General features: G+C 36.6%; 1 long non-coding RNA gene across 2 annotated transcripts in view; it reads left to right on the plus strand.

Moving 5' to 3' along the window:
* The window catches only part of LOC142152313 (uncharacterized), a 136,546-nt gene that overhangs the window by 117,633 nt on the left and 5,185 nt on the right, over positions 1-13,728 (plus strand). For both annotated transcript variants that reach the window (XR_012691316.1, XR_012691315.1), the window contains exon 2: positions 1,767-1,865. This is a non-coding gene — a long non-coding RNA (uncharacterized LOC142152313). The remainder of the gene's footprint in view (positions 1-1,766; positions 1,866-13,728) is intronic.

Below are 13,728 nucleotides of genomic sequence, written 5' to 3' on the forward strand. Positions count from 1 at the left end.
GCCTTCTGCAGTTTTTTGGGGGACTTAGGTGTTGTTTGCTTTTATCTGTGGATAATTTTTATTTGTTTGGATTCACTTTATTTTGAACAGCTGCTTGTCTCTGTTTTAGCTCTACATATATTTCAACTTGCAATTTAGGCATATTCCACAAAATGGGTCAGGAATCTCATGACCCCACTGATGAAAAGTGTATTGTCTAACCACTAAGGCAAAGTGCAGATGGATGCATTATATACATCATATAGACTTGAATGACAAGCACCATGACTGTAAGCCCTATAGGTGCTAGCTAATAGTGCTCTTAAAAAACATACAACACAACACACCACTCCTGTCAACATGAAGGATTAAGGATAAACAATAAAGAATTAAACACACATTCTCTTGTTCTCCGACATGAAGAATGTGTCATCTGTAATGTTGTATTGGAAATAAATATGGATGTGACTTCAACGGCTAATAATTCGCAATCATAAATATACATACATGATACAATACTTGGTATAAACAATGCCAAAACATATACTAGTGCTCTACAAGTGACACATTGTAGTAAACCCACAGAAACATCGGGATATACAAAGTCCACACAGATACGAGCATGACTCAGGATTCAAACTCATGACCCTATTGTTGGCAGCTGGATTGTCTAACCACTAAGACATAGTTCAGATGAAAACAAATATACAACACAACACAGGCACTAGTGGCAACCTAAAGTGTTAATGGGCATAATTAAATAAACAATTGCACACACCTTCTTAATTAACGACATTAAGGATCATGTTTCTTTTTTTTAAAATTTAAAATAAGAATGTCTTTGCAAATGCATCTCAAAATTATTCGCAATCAGAAATAAACGCAAACATATTTTAATCGGTATAAAGTTAAACAACAGATACCCGTAAACAGCGTTGCTTAGACCCAGCTTCAGATCTCGTCATCTGATACCACAGTGGGCCATACACCTGCATATACTTGTTTCATTACAATCCACTATAAAAGACTGCTTCATGCACACCTGAAGTTGGTTAGGAGTCTATAGTGGAGTTTACTGGTATGGCTTTGTAGAGTGGAATTTTATTTGCATTTAGAGTTATATTTTCTCTTACACTTTTATAGACCCTTTTTAAAGTTTGTGTTGTAAGATATTTTATGTTCCACAATAGCAGTGCATCTCTATTTTCATATGTAATGTGCATTTTAATGTGTGTGTTGCTTGTATTATAAACTTTAAAACATTTTTTTTTTGGGGGGGGGAGGTGTTCTGAAGATTTTCAATCTAATATCTATTAAAATGATTATAATGTGTTTTTGCACTTCCCCATATTACATGTTTAGCCAACAGATCCCCAACCCTCCTGAAATCTGTGGAGGCAGGCCACTTCAGGTTCCAGACTGATTTGCAAGAGTGTTCTATCCATAAAACTTATACAACTTATGTTGAAGCTTGACTGTTAGCCCACACTAAAAGCTTTCATTGATGAACTGCCGGGCCTTAACTGGGAGATGTCTACCTCACCTGAAAAATAATCAGTAATCAAACATAGTTTGTGTTAATCATACACCTGACTCACTATGTGAATGTTTTTTTCTGTCCAGGTAAAGTACATAAAGCAAGTGTTGTGTTTTTTGTTTATTTTTAAGGCACTGATTTGTCAATGTGTTCTAATGGAGATACCTTACATTATCTTTCATTTTGAGGATAAGTGAGAAACATGCACCATTTTAGTAACTAGCTAAATGTTTGTAATTTATTCCAAAAGACCTTATGACCCAACTGTCAGCTGGAGCACAAAGGAGGTGCAGCAAAGATCCTTTCATGAAGGAGGATCAGGATATGAAGGAGTTGCCTTCGTAAGCATGTAAGTATCTATAGTTAGCAATGTTAGTCCTTTTAGGTTATTGGGGAGTTGTGTTACAGTTAAGGCATCAGAAATTGTGGATTTTACAGCTGGAAAGTACAGGTGTGTACAAAGTACACACAGTCAAGTAATATTTTATTTCAAAATGGCCAAAGGTTGATCTTCTTCTCTAACCAGCTAAAGAAGACAGCCATTATGGTTTTTAGCATGACCTGCCTTGCACCACCTCTAACCATGGCAAAAAACAAGCATCCATGCCTTTGAATGTGATGGGTGATTTTTTTTAAATAAAGGATTTTGTATGTACAGTTTGTTTTTAATTTGAGTTTTATTTGATTAATAAAAAGGTGTTTATGAATATATATAAATATTTTTCATTCTCAATACTCATTCTCCTAGAACTCTCTGCTGCTTTGCACACTGTAGAACACACTCCTCTGCTACACACCCTTCACTCCTTTGTCCATCGTGACACAGTTTTCTCCTGGTTCACTTCCTACCTCTCAAACCGCTTCTGTAATGTATCCACCTCTGACACATTCTCCTTTCCACTCCCACTCTCTATTGATGTCTCACAAGGCTCATATTTTTTTTTCTAAATGTTGTACTTTAATATTGTACACCTTGGGGCACTCTTCTCTTGGTGCACTAATTTAATAATTTGGCCTCCAATATCATCTCTATGCTGAGGACACCCAAATGTACATTGCTTACCCTGACCTATTTCCTTCAGTACTATCTATAATAAACCACTGTCTTTCTGTATTCTCCCATGGATGTCAATGATACCTAAAGCTCAACATGTTCTAAACTGAGCGTATTATTGTCCGTCATGCCTGAGTTACCAACTGCCTTCCAATCTCCCTCACTGTCAATGACACCACTATTCCCTCTTTGTTGCTTAAAATTAAAATAATCAGTAAGTTTGTGATGAGGATAGCAGGAATACGTTAAAAAAGCATAATATAAATAAAAAAATATATTTGTACAGACAAAGGTCCCACAAAGTTTAAATATTATATAGAGATGCTCACTGACCCTAGTGTTTTGGTTTTGGGTTTGGATCTGGATTAGCTTCGGGTTTTGGTTTTGCCAAAATCACCCTTGCGTGTTTTGGTTTTGTTTAGCTATTTTTTATTCAATTTCATTTTTTGGAGTAAAATCACATAATTTTGTTATTATTTTGTACCTACATTATTATTATTAACCTCCCTAACACTAATTTCCATTGATTTCCATTCAATTTTAGGAGAGGTAGCATGTAGAATTGATCAGGCCAAGCAGTTCATCCACAAGGAGTGGCACTTTTGTGGCTGAAGTTCTTATTTTCTTTCGGCCCTGAATAAACAAGATAACAATGTCACCCACAATTAGTAGAGGTAGCATGCACAATTCATCAAGCCAAGCGAGTGGCACTTTTATGGCTGAAGTGCAAGTCCAACATGGCCCTTCCTAAACAAGCTAACAATGGGCTTGTTAGAGTAATGGCAGAAGCACACATAAGTGCCAGGAAAGATTAATGGTGCAAGATGGAATTGTCCTTGGGCCCTCCCACCCACCCATATTTTGGATTTTACAATGAACATGCACACTTTAACAAACCAGGCACTTCAGCGACAAGGGCTGCCACTTTTGTGGCTGAAGTGCTTGGTTTGTTTGGGCCCCCACTAAACCAGCTATCAATGCCCTAAAGGCATGTTAGACCAACAGTGCTGTCAAATGAATTCTACACTGTCAAGATGTTGTCGTCATCATCTTCAGCATCATCCTCACCCTCATCAGTGTGTACACCATCATCACAGACTATTAATTCATCTCCGCTGGAATCCGCCTTTAGAGCAGTGTCAGTACTTGGATGTATTTGCCGGTAAAGGCCTTCCTCATGGAAGATCTTTTCCACATTTTTAGGAAGTAACCAAGTAACCTCCTACATCGATCACTGACAAGGTTCCCGGCTGTGCTGACAACTCTTTCTGAGTACACACTGGAGGGTGAGCAGCTTAGGTATTGCAAAGCGAGTTGGGTTCCCAAATTGCTTGTTTTTCTTCCCGGTATGGAAAGCGACTGTCTGACATTTTGATTTCAATGAACTCTTGAAAATAATCCTCCACCATCCTTTGCATGTTAATAGTAGGATCAGATGGATTTATGACCGAGGTCACACTTTTTTGGGTAAAATCTTTCAAACCAGACCAGTTGTCAAACTGTTGTGGTCTGCCATCTGAGTCATCATGCTTCTCTTTGGAAATACAGTGCAATGACTGCTATATTAGGATTTCAGCACTCAGAAAAATCAGCTCTTGTATAAGGTGTATATGACACCCCAAACACTTTGTAGTGCAAATTCAGAAAAATACTGTGCTATACTAGGAGTTCAGCACCCAGACAATTAAGCTTTTTTATAAGGGGGTATATGACACCCCAAACACTTTGTAGTGCAAATTAGAAACGAGATCCGATGACGTCACAAATGACGTTTTCGCCTCGTTTTGGAATCCGTATAGGCGCGAGAGGTACCGAGTCGACTCGGCTCGGTACTTGGATCCCCGAAGTTCGGGTGGGTTCGGTTTCAATAAAACCGAGCCCGCCCATCTCTAATATTATACCCCCTAGACAGCCTAAACAACTGTCCAAAAGAATATTCCAAAAGTATGCTAATTGTGTTATTTTTCCATGTTGTTAACAGCTTGGGAAGACACCAGAAATGGGGAATGAAACCCACCATCAGTGGGTTCCCTGAAGAAGAAACTTGCAAAATACAAGAAACAAATAACAAAAGACCAAAAACTCCATTTTAGTTCATAAAAAATGTTATGGTTCGGTTTAAGGGTTGTTTGTTTCTAAATTTTGTTTTGGTTGTTGCCTAATGTTGGCATATTTTAATTTAGTATAGAAAAAAAAATGTGTGTGTGTCTTTTATAATGTAATTATAAAATATGTATTCATGTCAATTTTGCAAATAATGTTTGCACATTTAGCACATACATTAAGCTTTTTTTTTTACATTGTTTGGGCAAGATTCAAAGTTCCTGTTTGGTTAACTTTATTTCCCTTATTCAGGCCCACAAAGTTGAGACAGATAAGGGCATGGTTGGGAATTGAACTCATGACCCCAGTCCTGTAATGCAGAAGTGCTAGCCACTAAGCTACCGTGCTGCGTACATAACATAACATACATCCGTAGAAGAAAAAACAAAGTTTCCAGACAAAATAGTTGCATTTACCTCAAAGTAGCCTGTCCCCTCAAAATCAACCCATCCCCCTCCGAGTCTTAGGCCATTCATAGTAATAAATGTCAGCATGCACATAATAATGTGAATGTGTCCTGTGGACCAGAATCATTTTTGAAAGTAAAACATTCTAATAAATAAAAAATGCACCTTGGTGTAACAAAATTGCATTTGAGGGGAGGTAAATTTATAATATGAGGACAGATTTATAATTGGGGTAGAGCATGTAGTAGATCAACTTTGAATGTCAGAGTTAAAATAAAGCTATTAAGTGTTTGTGTTGTTAATGAGAAAATAACCATTTTTCCTTATGTGCTAAATACTATCCTAATACTACCCCTTGCTAATTCAAAACATCTGCTGGTTTGGCCACAGTTCCTCTTGTGTTCCTTTCCTTAATGATTCAGGCCCACAAGCTGCACACAGATGCTAAGGCTATGTTTGGTATTTGAACTCATGACGCCAGTGTTGTGAAACAGAAGTGCCCTCCACTAAGGTAACTTGCTGATCTTAGCTCCTATATGTTTTTAGTAATAATGAAGGTTGTGAGAAGGGTAGCAGGTATCCCCAAACTTTAACACTTTCCCCTTCTTCGGAGTGCAATGAATGAGGTGGTTTTTCCACACATTCCCTAGGAAGATGTGGTTGGTCTTTCCACCCTTCTCCCTACCCTGTGTTGAAAGCACTCTAGCCCGTCCCTGACCAGTGTGTGTGTGTGTGTGTGTGTGTGTGTGTGTGTTTGCTATTAATATATTTATAGGAGAGAATATTTACCAGGAGAGAAGTGCGGAGCTTTCAAACACCTTGTTTTACTTTAAGTGCTTGCTATGGTTTGAGTAAGGTAGATCTGACTGAAAAGAATTTAGTATGTGTTGTAATGCTGCCCTAGTGAATCAAACAAGGAGATTGTAGACATTTGCAAGTATATAAATATGTTATGTATAAAATATGTTACGCATATTAATATGCAATGTATATAAATATGGAATGTATAAATAATGCATATATATTATATTAGTGAAGTGTAAAAAATATGTAAACCAGACAGTTCAGATTGGGCAATAGTTGGCCTTCCCACACAAGTATATATAACTCAGATTGATGCAGATTTGGTTGCCAAACATCTGTCTTGACAAGACAATGCAATTGAATTGGAAAGTCCACATTCTGAGAAATTAAGAGACACAACTTTTATATTTTATTGATGGGTTGTGCTGCTCTGAGTCAAAGACAAGAACACCCTCTTTACTTCTTTTGGGTGTGTAGCTGCTGCTGATGTTCATACACAAATACCTTTTTTTAATAAGAATGTCACTGAATCAACCTTCCAAAATTTACAAGTATTGAAAAATTGAAAAGATTAGAATATATAGCTTTTTTGGGGGTGTGCAGCTGTGTGCTGTCCCTCACACACAAAAACCCTTTTAAATATAGATTTAACTGAATGACCCTTTGAAAATTAAGCATTGAAAAATAGAAACGATTATAATATAATAATATATTGCGCTTTTTTGGGGTGTGCAGCTGCTGATGAACCTCATCCGCAAATACTCTTTTTTTAATATGGATGTCACAAAAATGAGCCTTTTAAGACTCACAAGTTTTGAAAAATAGAAAAGATTATAATATAAAAATATATAGCCATTTTTAACAACAACCAGTAGCCACTAGTCCGTGTAAAGTCTACTAAGGATTGAAATTAAAAGCAATTGGTCAGCAAACTATTCTAGCTTCTACAGAACTGTTTTATAATAATGACATAATCTATTTCTTTCCTTTGTCCCTCGTTCATCCTAGGTGTTATCTTCTGAGCATAGCACCACAGTCAACCTCCTCCCTAAAAGATGCCTTTTCTAAAATGGCACTGGAGAAAATGAGGGAGGACTATATATGCAAAAGATGGCATTCCAAAACTCACAAGAGTTTTTTAAAATAATTCCCAGAAATGACATTTTGCCTTATTTTGAGATCCGAAATTTTCTCTAATATAAAATATTACACATAAACATATTAGTGTGTTTGATACAAATTACATATGAATGTATAAAACACCTTCAATTTAATAATACATCAATAAGTTTGTAGTTTATTTCATGGTTGAGCATAAGAAAATATTTAGTTCACCAACAGCTGTAGTGAAAGTTGCCTGTTTCTGGACAGAGTTGTGACTCTGTATAACTACAGATGTTAATTTTTGGAATTGTATTCAGTTTTTTTCCTTTCCAATTGACAACTTATGTCTAGACAGGGTTTAAATGAAGTTCAAGAAATATTGAAATATCTGCACATGCAAAGCAATTCCAGTCATGTTGCTGGCACCATAATACAGAACTGACTTTTCATTTTGTTTACTTTTAGCATTGATTGTAATTGCTTACATTGTAGGACACTGCATTTGCCTGATAAATGCTTTCACCTACTGTAATAAAAGATTCATATTTGTGCTGCAACATTTCTAGGTTTTAATGAGTTGGGTCAGTTTTGCAAATACAAATAACAACAATAAAACAAAAGGGATACCTTTAGCAGCTAGCTGTATTATAAATCACTACAAGTTTTTAATGCTCTAAAACTTCTTAATTTGGAAGATTACCATCTGTCAAACAAAGGGGCTTTAGGATGCCCATACAAAGGTTGACGGCTGTTTGTTTTTAAGTAGCTAATTATTACAAAAACAAAGAGTCCTTTTTCCCATGTTCATTAGCTAGTCTAGTTACATAGATAATTTTATATTTAAATACACTGAAATATGCTCTAATATAAATGGTGAGATATAAGGAGAGGCTGAATTATGAGTTGGCTCTCATATCTAATTTATCTGTTTCGTGGGATTTACTACAATGCTGATCAATTTGCTAAGGACCAATGGCATCACTAAAATGCTGTCCAACTAATATTCATGAGACCAGACTTATATTTATGAGATGCAAGTTCCTAGTGATCGATTGATTACATTTATGAGTAGCACGGTGACTTAGTGATTAGCACTTATGCGTCACAGCACTGGGGTCATGAGTTCGATTCCCGACCATGGTCTTATCTGTGTGGAGTTTGTATGTTCTACTTGTGTTTGCGTGTGTTTCCTCTGGGTGCTCCGGTTTCCTCCCACACTCCAAAAACATACTGGTAGGTTAATTTGCTGCTATTAAATTCCAATGGGGCAGGGACATGTCAATGATTTCTCTGTACAGCGCTGCATAATTAGTGGCGCTATATAAATAAATAGATGATGATGATTCTCAAGAATATTATTTCAGCCTTAAATGACTGTCAATATTGTCTGTAGGTGGCAGGTTCACTTTAAGCACAAACAAGAAACAGATTGAGTGGGATTGAGAGCATTATAGGCACATCTTCCCTTTGGCATTAAATATTGGTGAATTGGTACAAGGACTCAGATGCAATTAGAAGGGCAAATCAACGGCACAGTGCATATAGTTAAATAAATTGTGACTAATGTCCCTCCATTGTAGGAGATTTATTTCAAGGTTTCCACTAGATACTCTTAACCTACAAACAGCCATTGATACCATATCTATGACTAACCAGCCTGTATTACTACAATTATGGAAATTCACAGCAACCTTTTCAGGATTTCATCAGTAGAAATGTCACCGCAGGTTAATCTTCTGTTGTACAAGTCATGAGTAAGCACATTTCAAAATATATAACTTCTTCGGAGAATAATAAAGTGCATCTAAATCATTTTATTTTTCATTCTTGTGTTAAAGGTTTTATATTTTTTCTTGTAAAATTCCTGACGTTTCACGTGCTAGACAAACAAAAGTGTTACATATCTTTTAAACTTGATGGCTATTCACTATATTAGTTCACAAAGAATTGCATCCAAGACTTATGAAAAAGTTTAATTAGATCTCAGGGATCCTCCTGCCAAGTCACACTGCCAGGTATGTTTCCATTACTTTTTTAAAATAAGGCGTGTTAATATAACTTGAGCAATTACAGTAAGAAATCAGCAGTATTTGTAGCCGTCAAGCTTTGGTCTCTGTAAATGGAATTGTACTGTGTCATTTGAGGAAAAAAGGGAATCATAGAATAATATTATAATACTATATAACTGGAAGCCATCAAATTTTAGTAGGTCTCTCTTCTTTTCATTGACATTATACCCTCTCCATCCACGCTACAGCTGTTCTGTTACACTCTTTCCATAAATGGATATCTGTCATTAGAGAATCTCAGAACATAATGTTGCGTTATTTGTTGGGTTAAAATAGCACAAAACCTCAGTGCAGACTAAATGGTAACAATTGGAATATAATTACTATATTTTTGATCAGACAGATATGTTCATCAAACATTATGTAAAATGGTGTACAATTTACATACTGGTTAAAAAAAAAAATCTCATGTGGGACCAGCTTCACTGTAAGTTGCCCGTACACTGGAAGTTCCAGCTGTCCGACCAAGCAGCTACATATCCCCCGAGTATGTACTATATTAGTGCAGTTAGGTGATGACTGTGCACACTGTCAGAACATATTGTTCATCAGTTCCTGACTGATTCTGGGCAGATTTTGTTCTAGACTGGTGGCCATTTTGGTACAGCTCTTTGTTGCAAATTTGCTGAAAAAACAAACAAACTACCCATTCAACTCATTATGTTTGGGCAAATTAGACTAGACCTTTCATATATATATTGTGACCGTGAGAAGGGAAAAGGTACCATCTCCTGGGGTAAATGGCGACGAACAGCAGCAATAAGTTACTTGAATGCAGGATTTTCGGTTTAACTGGCCTCAAGCAGTTTCATTAGCATAATCAAAGTAAACAAAACATAAATAAAAAAACTTGCTTGTCTGAAACTTAACTAAACATTTGTGGAGACCCTCTCTTCTGTGCAGGACCTTATGTCCCACACACAAATCATATACATATCTTAGTGCTAACCACAGTAGAGTCTCTCAGGAAGCAGGCAACCAACCTCCTACCCAGGTGTAAGAGACTCACTGAGGCAGAGCTGCAGCCTTTTACAGCCATCACTCAGGTGCAGCTCCTAATTAGTCTGCTGTGAGCCTGCAGACCAAAAGACCCAAACTGGGCCTTTGTATGGAGCCACCCTCCTCTCTCAATACAAAACACCAGGGACCTTTACCCTTACCAGCTTTCCCTGAACCCTAACACTCTTTTGGATGATGCTCCCTATACAGAGCAATCACAATCTCACTGGGTTTAAAAGCATGTGAGTCAGACAGCCTGGGACATGGATACCTGCCACCCATCCAAACCAGTGATTCTGTCACATTATAATATATATATATATATATATATATATATATATATATAGTGGCAAAGCACACTTCTGGTGAAATACATGTGAACAACTCCTTAATCCTTGATCATGGGGGGGGCCCTCACGGGGGAATGGAGGCCCCCTTAGCCCAGGGGCCTCCATTCCCTTAATCCGGCCCTGTGTAGGATATACTGTAGGTGCACTGATTGCCCTATTTGATCTGGTCATATATTGTATTTTATTGTCCCCTGTGCATCTGTGACAGTCATGTATGTATATTAACCTGTATACTTAAAGCTTCATTACTACCTAACCTCTACATTTTGCTCACCTGCTACTTCTTCTCCTCAAACTCCCAGGGCTGGTTTTGCTGGTTGGTGGTTAGGTCCCCCTGTGTTAGTTGCTGCTTTTGTGATTGACCCCAGGAAGTGTAGTTTGTATATTTTTTATTTTTTTATTTTTTTTACATAATGAACATTTGCAGATAATGCCTTTAAGTGAGCAAATGTATTTGTATATTTTAATAATATGCTTTCCGAAGTGGAAACTGGAGGTTACTTAAGCATTGGGTTTTTAGAAATCCAATTTCGATTCCTATGTCTTGCTTTTGCTTTGCAGCTATTTAAACCTGTAAGTGGGCCAATCAATCAGTCTTTTTACCTTCTGACAAGTGTATTAGTTCTCTATGGATCTAAAGAAGCATACTGGCTGAGAACTCTGGAAGTGTATTATAATGAAATAAGTGTTTGTAACTGAACTTGTTAGGGGTCAATTATGAATGATCAAAGCTTTGCACCTTTAGTCCACATAAAGCACAATTAGGTTCACAACTCAAATTTCAATTACATACAAACAGGCGTACATTATAGACATGTTTATAAGTAGTTCTAATTTGAGCCATTAATAAAAGATTTGTGAATTGATTTTTCAAAATGAATTTCCTAATATTGAGAATGATCCCACAAACCAAACTACAGAAATGAATTTCTCTATGTAAACAAAATAAACAATTGATGCATTGTCTGCTGCAATTGAAAACAAAGTTATAAGAGTTAAGCCACAGTCCTGGTAGGACTCATTAATTGTCATATTCCTGTGTTCTCCTAAAATATCTCCTAATAGAACCTCATTTAGTTAGTATAGACTGATTTGATAAAAAAATAAAATGCTCATTCACAGGGAATGCCACTTTGTCTAGTAGAGTAGCAGTCATTTTATCCTCGACAGGCTAAATTCGTGCTTATTAGCACTGTGGACCATAGTTGTGTTTTCTAATGTATGGGGTCTTTCTTTAGGAACCTAATTAATCTCAAGATTTTTTTCACACAAGATTCTTTTCAAAGAGTTTAATTGAAAGTCACATATAGATAAAGTGAGCACACCAGGAAATGTCACAAGCAATGAAAGGTGCCAGAGTAAATATACCTCTGACACCTCCAGGGACATCTGTACACTACAATAATAGGAATTCCGCAACTAGCAAAATATTAAAAAGTTCACTGATGGGAATTACATATACTAAATTGAATGACGAATGTGCAACCTTTTTTAAGCATTTGCACCACCACCGTAGTGGTGATATGCAGCATTTAGATGTTTTTGTGTGTGACTGGAATTGCGAATTTAAGTAACGACTAGGAGTGAGGCATTGTTAAAAATATTAAAGATTCTGTAGAAAAATCTGCAGCATCTACATCTATATATTTTAGTAGTATAAATAGGTGCCTAAAAATACGCTAAAATAATGCAAAGGATAGTACTTCTTTGAGCTGCATTTGGCACTACATAACTGAACACTAGGAAGAAAGCACCAACAATACTCAAAGGTTTACCACAATGGAGGAAACATAGATGCATAAGACATGATGCTTCCATATCCATCCAACGTTCATCATGAATGCTTGTGTATTGTTGCTGCATTTCTAATAAGGTTCTATGAATCTTCATTGTGGTGCAAAGTTTGCTATGTTCACAAACCGAATTCAATCTTGCAGTTCCATTACTCAAAAATATCAAAAAGTTATAAAATTTAAAATAAATAAAATAGATAAAATTGATCACATTTTTAGTAATGCAATTTGGTTAACAAATATATTTATCTGCATAAAAATATGGTAGTATCTGACATATTTGTAATCTATGTTTAAATACAGACCATCAAACATGACCCCTTAAACCTAAAAGAAAATGTTTTGTTCCCAACTTCACTCTTAACATTTACTATTCCAGAACCTGTGATGAACAAATTGATGAAAATGGTGTTTTAAAACCTCAACTAATTAATTCAGCACTTATAACTGCTAAATTAAGTGGAAAGTTCAGGAACTGAGCATATTGAATTGGGTTTAAGGCGAGTGTTGGAGATTGTTGGAGAGTCTGTAACTTCTACTGTGTAAAGCATACAACAGGGGAAGTGTATTTTTTTTTTTATAAAATGTAACCTTTGTTTTCAAGTATGTTGCTTATTTAAATACCCAGCAGTACTTGTGGGTACAGATTATCAGCTAGGCAAATATCATAGGAAATAAATGGGAATCTTATTGCTACAAAAGTCTACTTTAAAAATTCAACCCTAGGAGCGATCCTGCGAAAGCAATCGGCTGCCAGCCTAGTTCTGCTGGTACAGCGGTGTTCAAGCTTGATGTCCTCCTGCTTTTGGTAGGCACACACCACTACAAGAATGGCTGGAGAGTGATGCTGCAAAGTTATAAGATGTTCTGATGGCTGTTTACCTTCCGACCAGTCCATTGGGAACCATAATCCATAGTTGGTATTGATGCCTCCAAGACTCGCACAAGCCCATCAGGCTTCGCTATTAATCCAGGCTGTACTTCCCATGGTGAGGAGTTCTGGACAATTGGGCAATGAAATGGATATCTCCCTGCTTGCATGTCCTGTTCCGCCTCTCCAGGTGTAAGGAGAAGTTAGTCAGGGATAGCAAAAATCGTAATACAGATGTACACATATGCATGTAGGGTGCATATACGCAGTGGGAGAATGCATACTTTGCTCAAAAAAAGGGGTCTTCAATCCAAATCAAAATGACCCTCTAAATGCATTAGAAGGAGCAATGTTATAAGACAAGTCTATATTATTTTTCTGTTATCTAGTAGGCTCATGAAAGCTAGAACGCTCAAATAAATTAAATTATTAAATAATGATCTAGAATATAAAAAGAAGGTCAAATCAGCACTTGGCTCTAGCTAGTCTTGTCTAGTGTATGTATTCTGCAGTTAACATTATCATGAATAGCTGCACTTTAGATCTTTTTTAGAGTTTAGATCTCTTCCACAAGGTATGTCTAAATTGGTAGGATTCAATTAAGTTTGAAGTATCCCAGGTAAAGGGAGCATTTGCCTCTCTACTCTTATGCTTTAAA

This window comes from Mixophyes fleayi, chromosome 4, assembly GCF_038048845.1.
Source record: "Mixophyes fleayi isolate aMixFle1 chromosome 4, aMixFle1.hap1, whole genome shotgun sequence".
NCBI lineage: Eukaryota > Metazoa > Chordata > Amphibia > Anura > Limnodynastidae > Mixophyes > Mixophyes fleayi.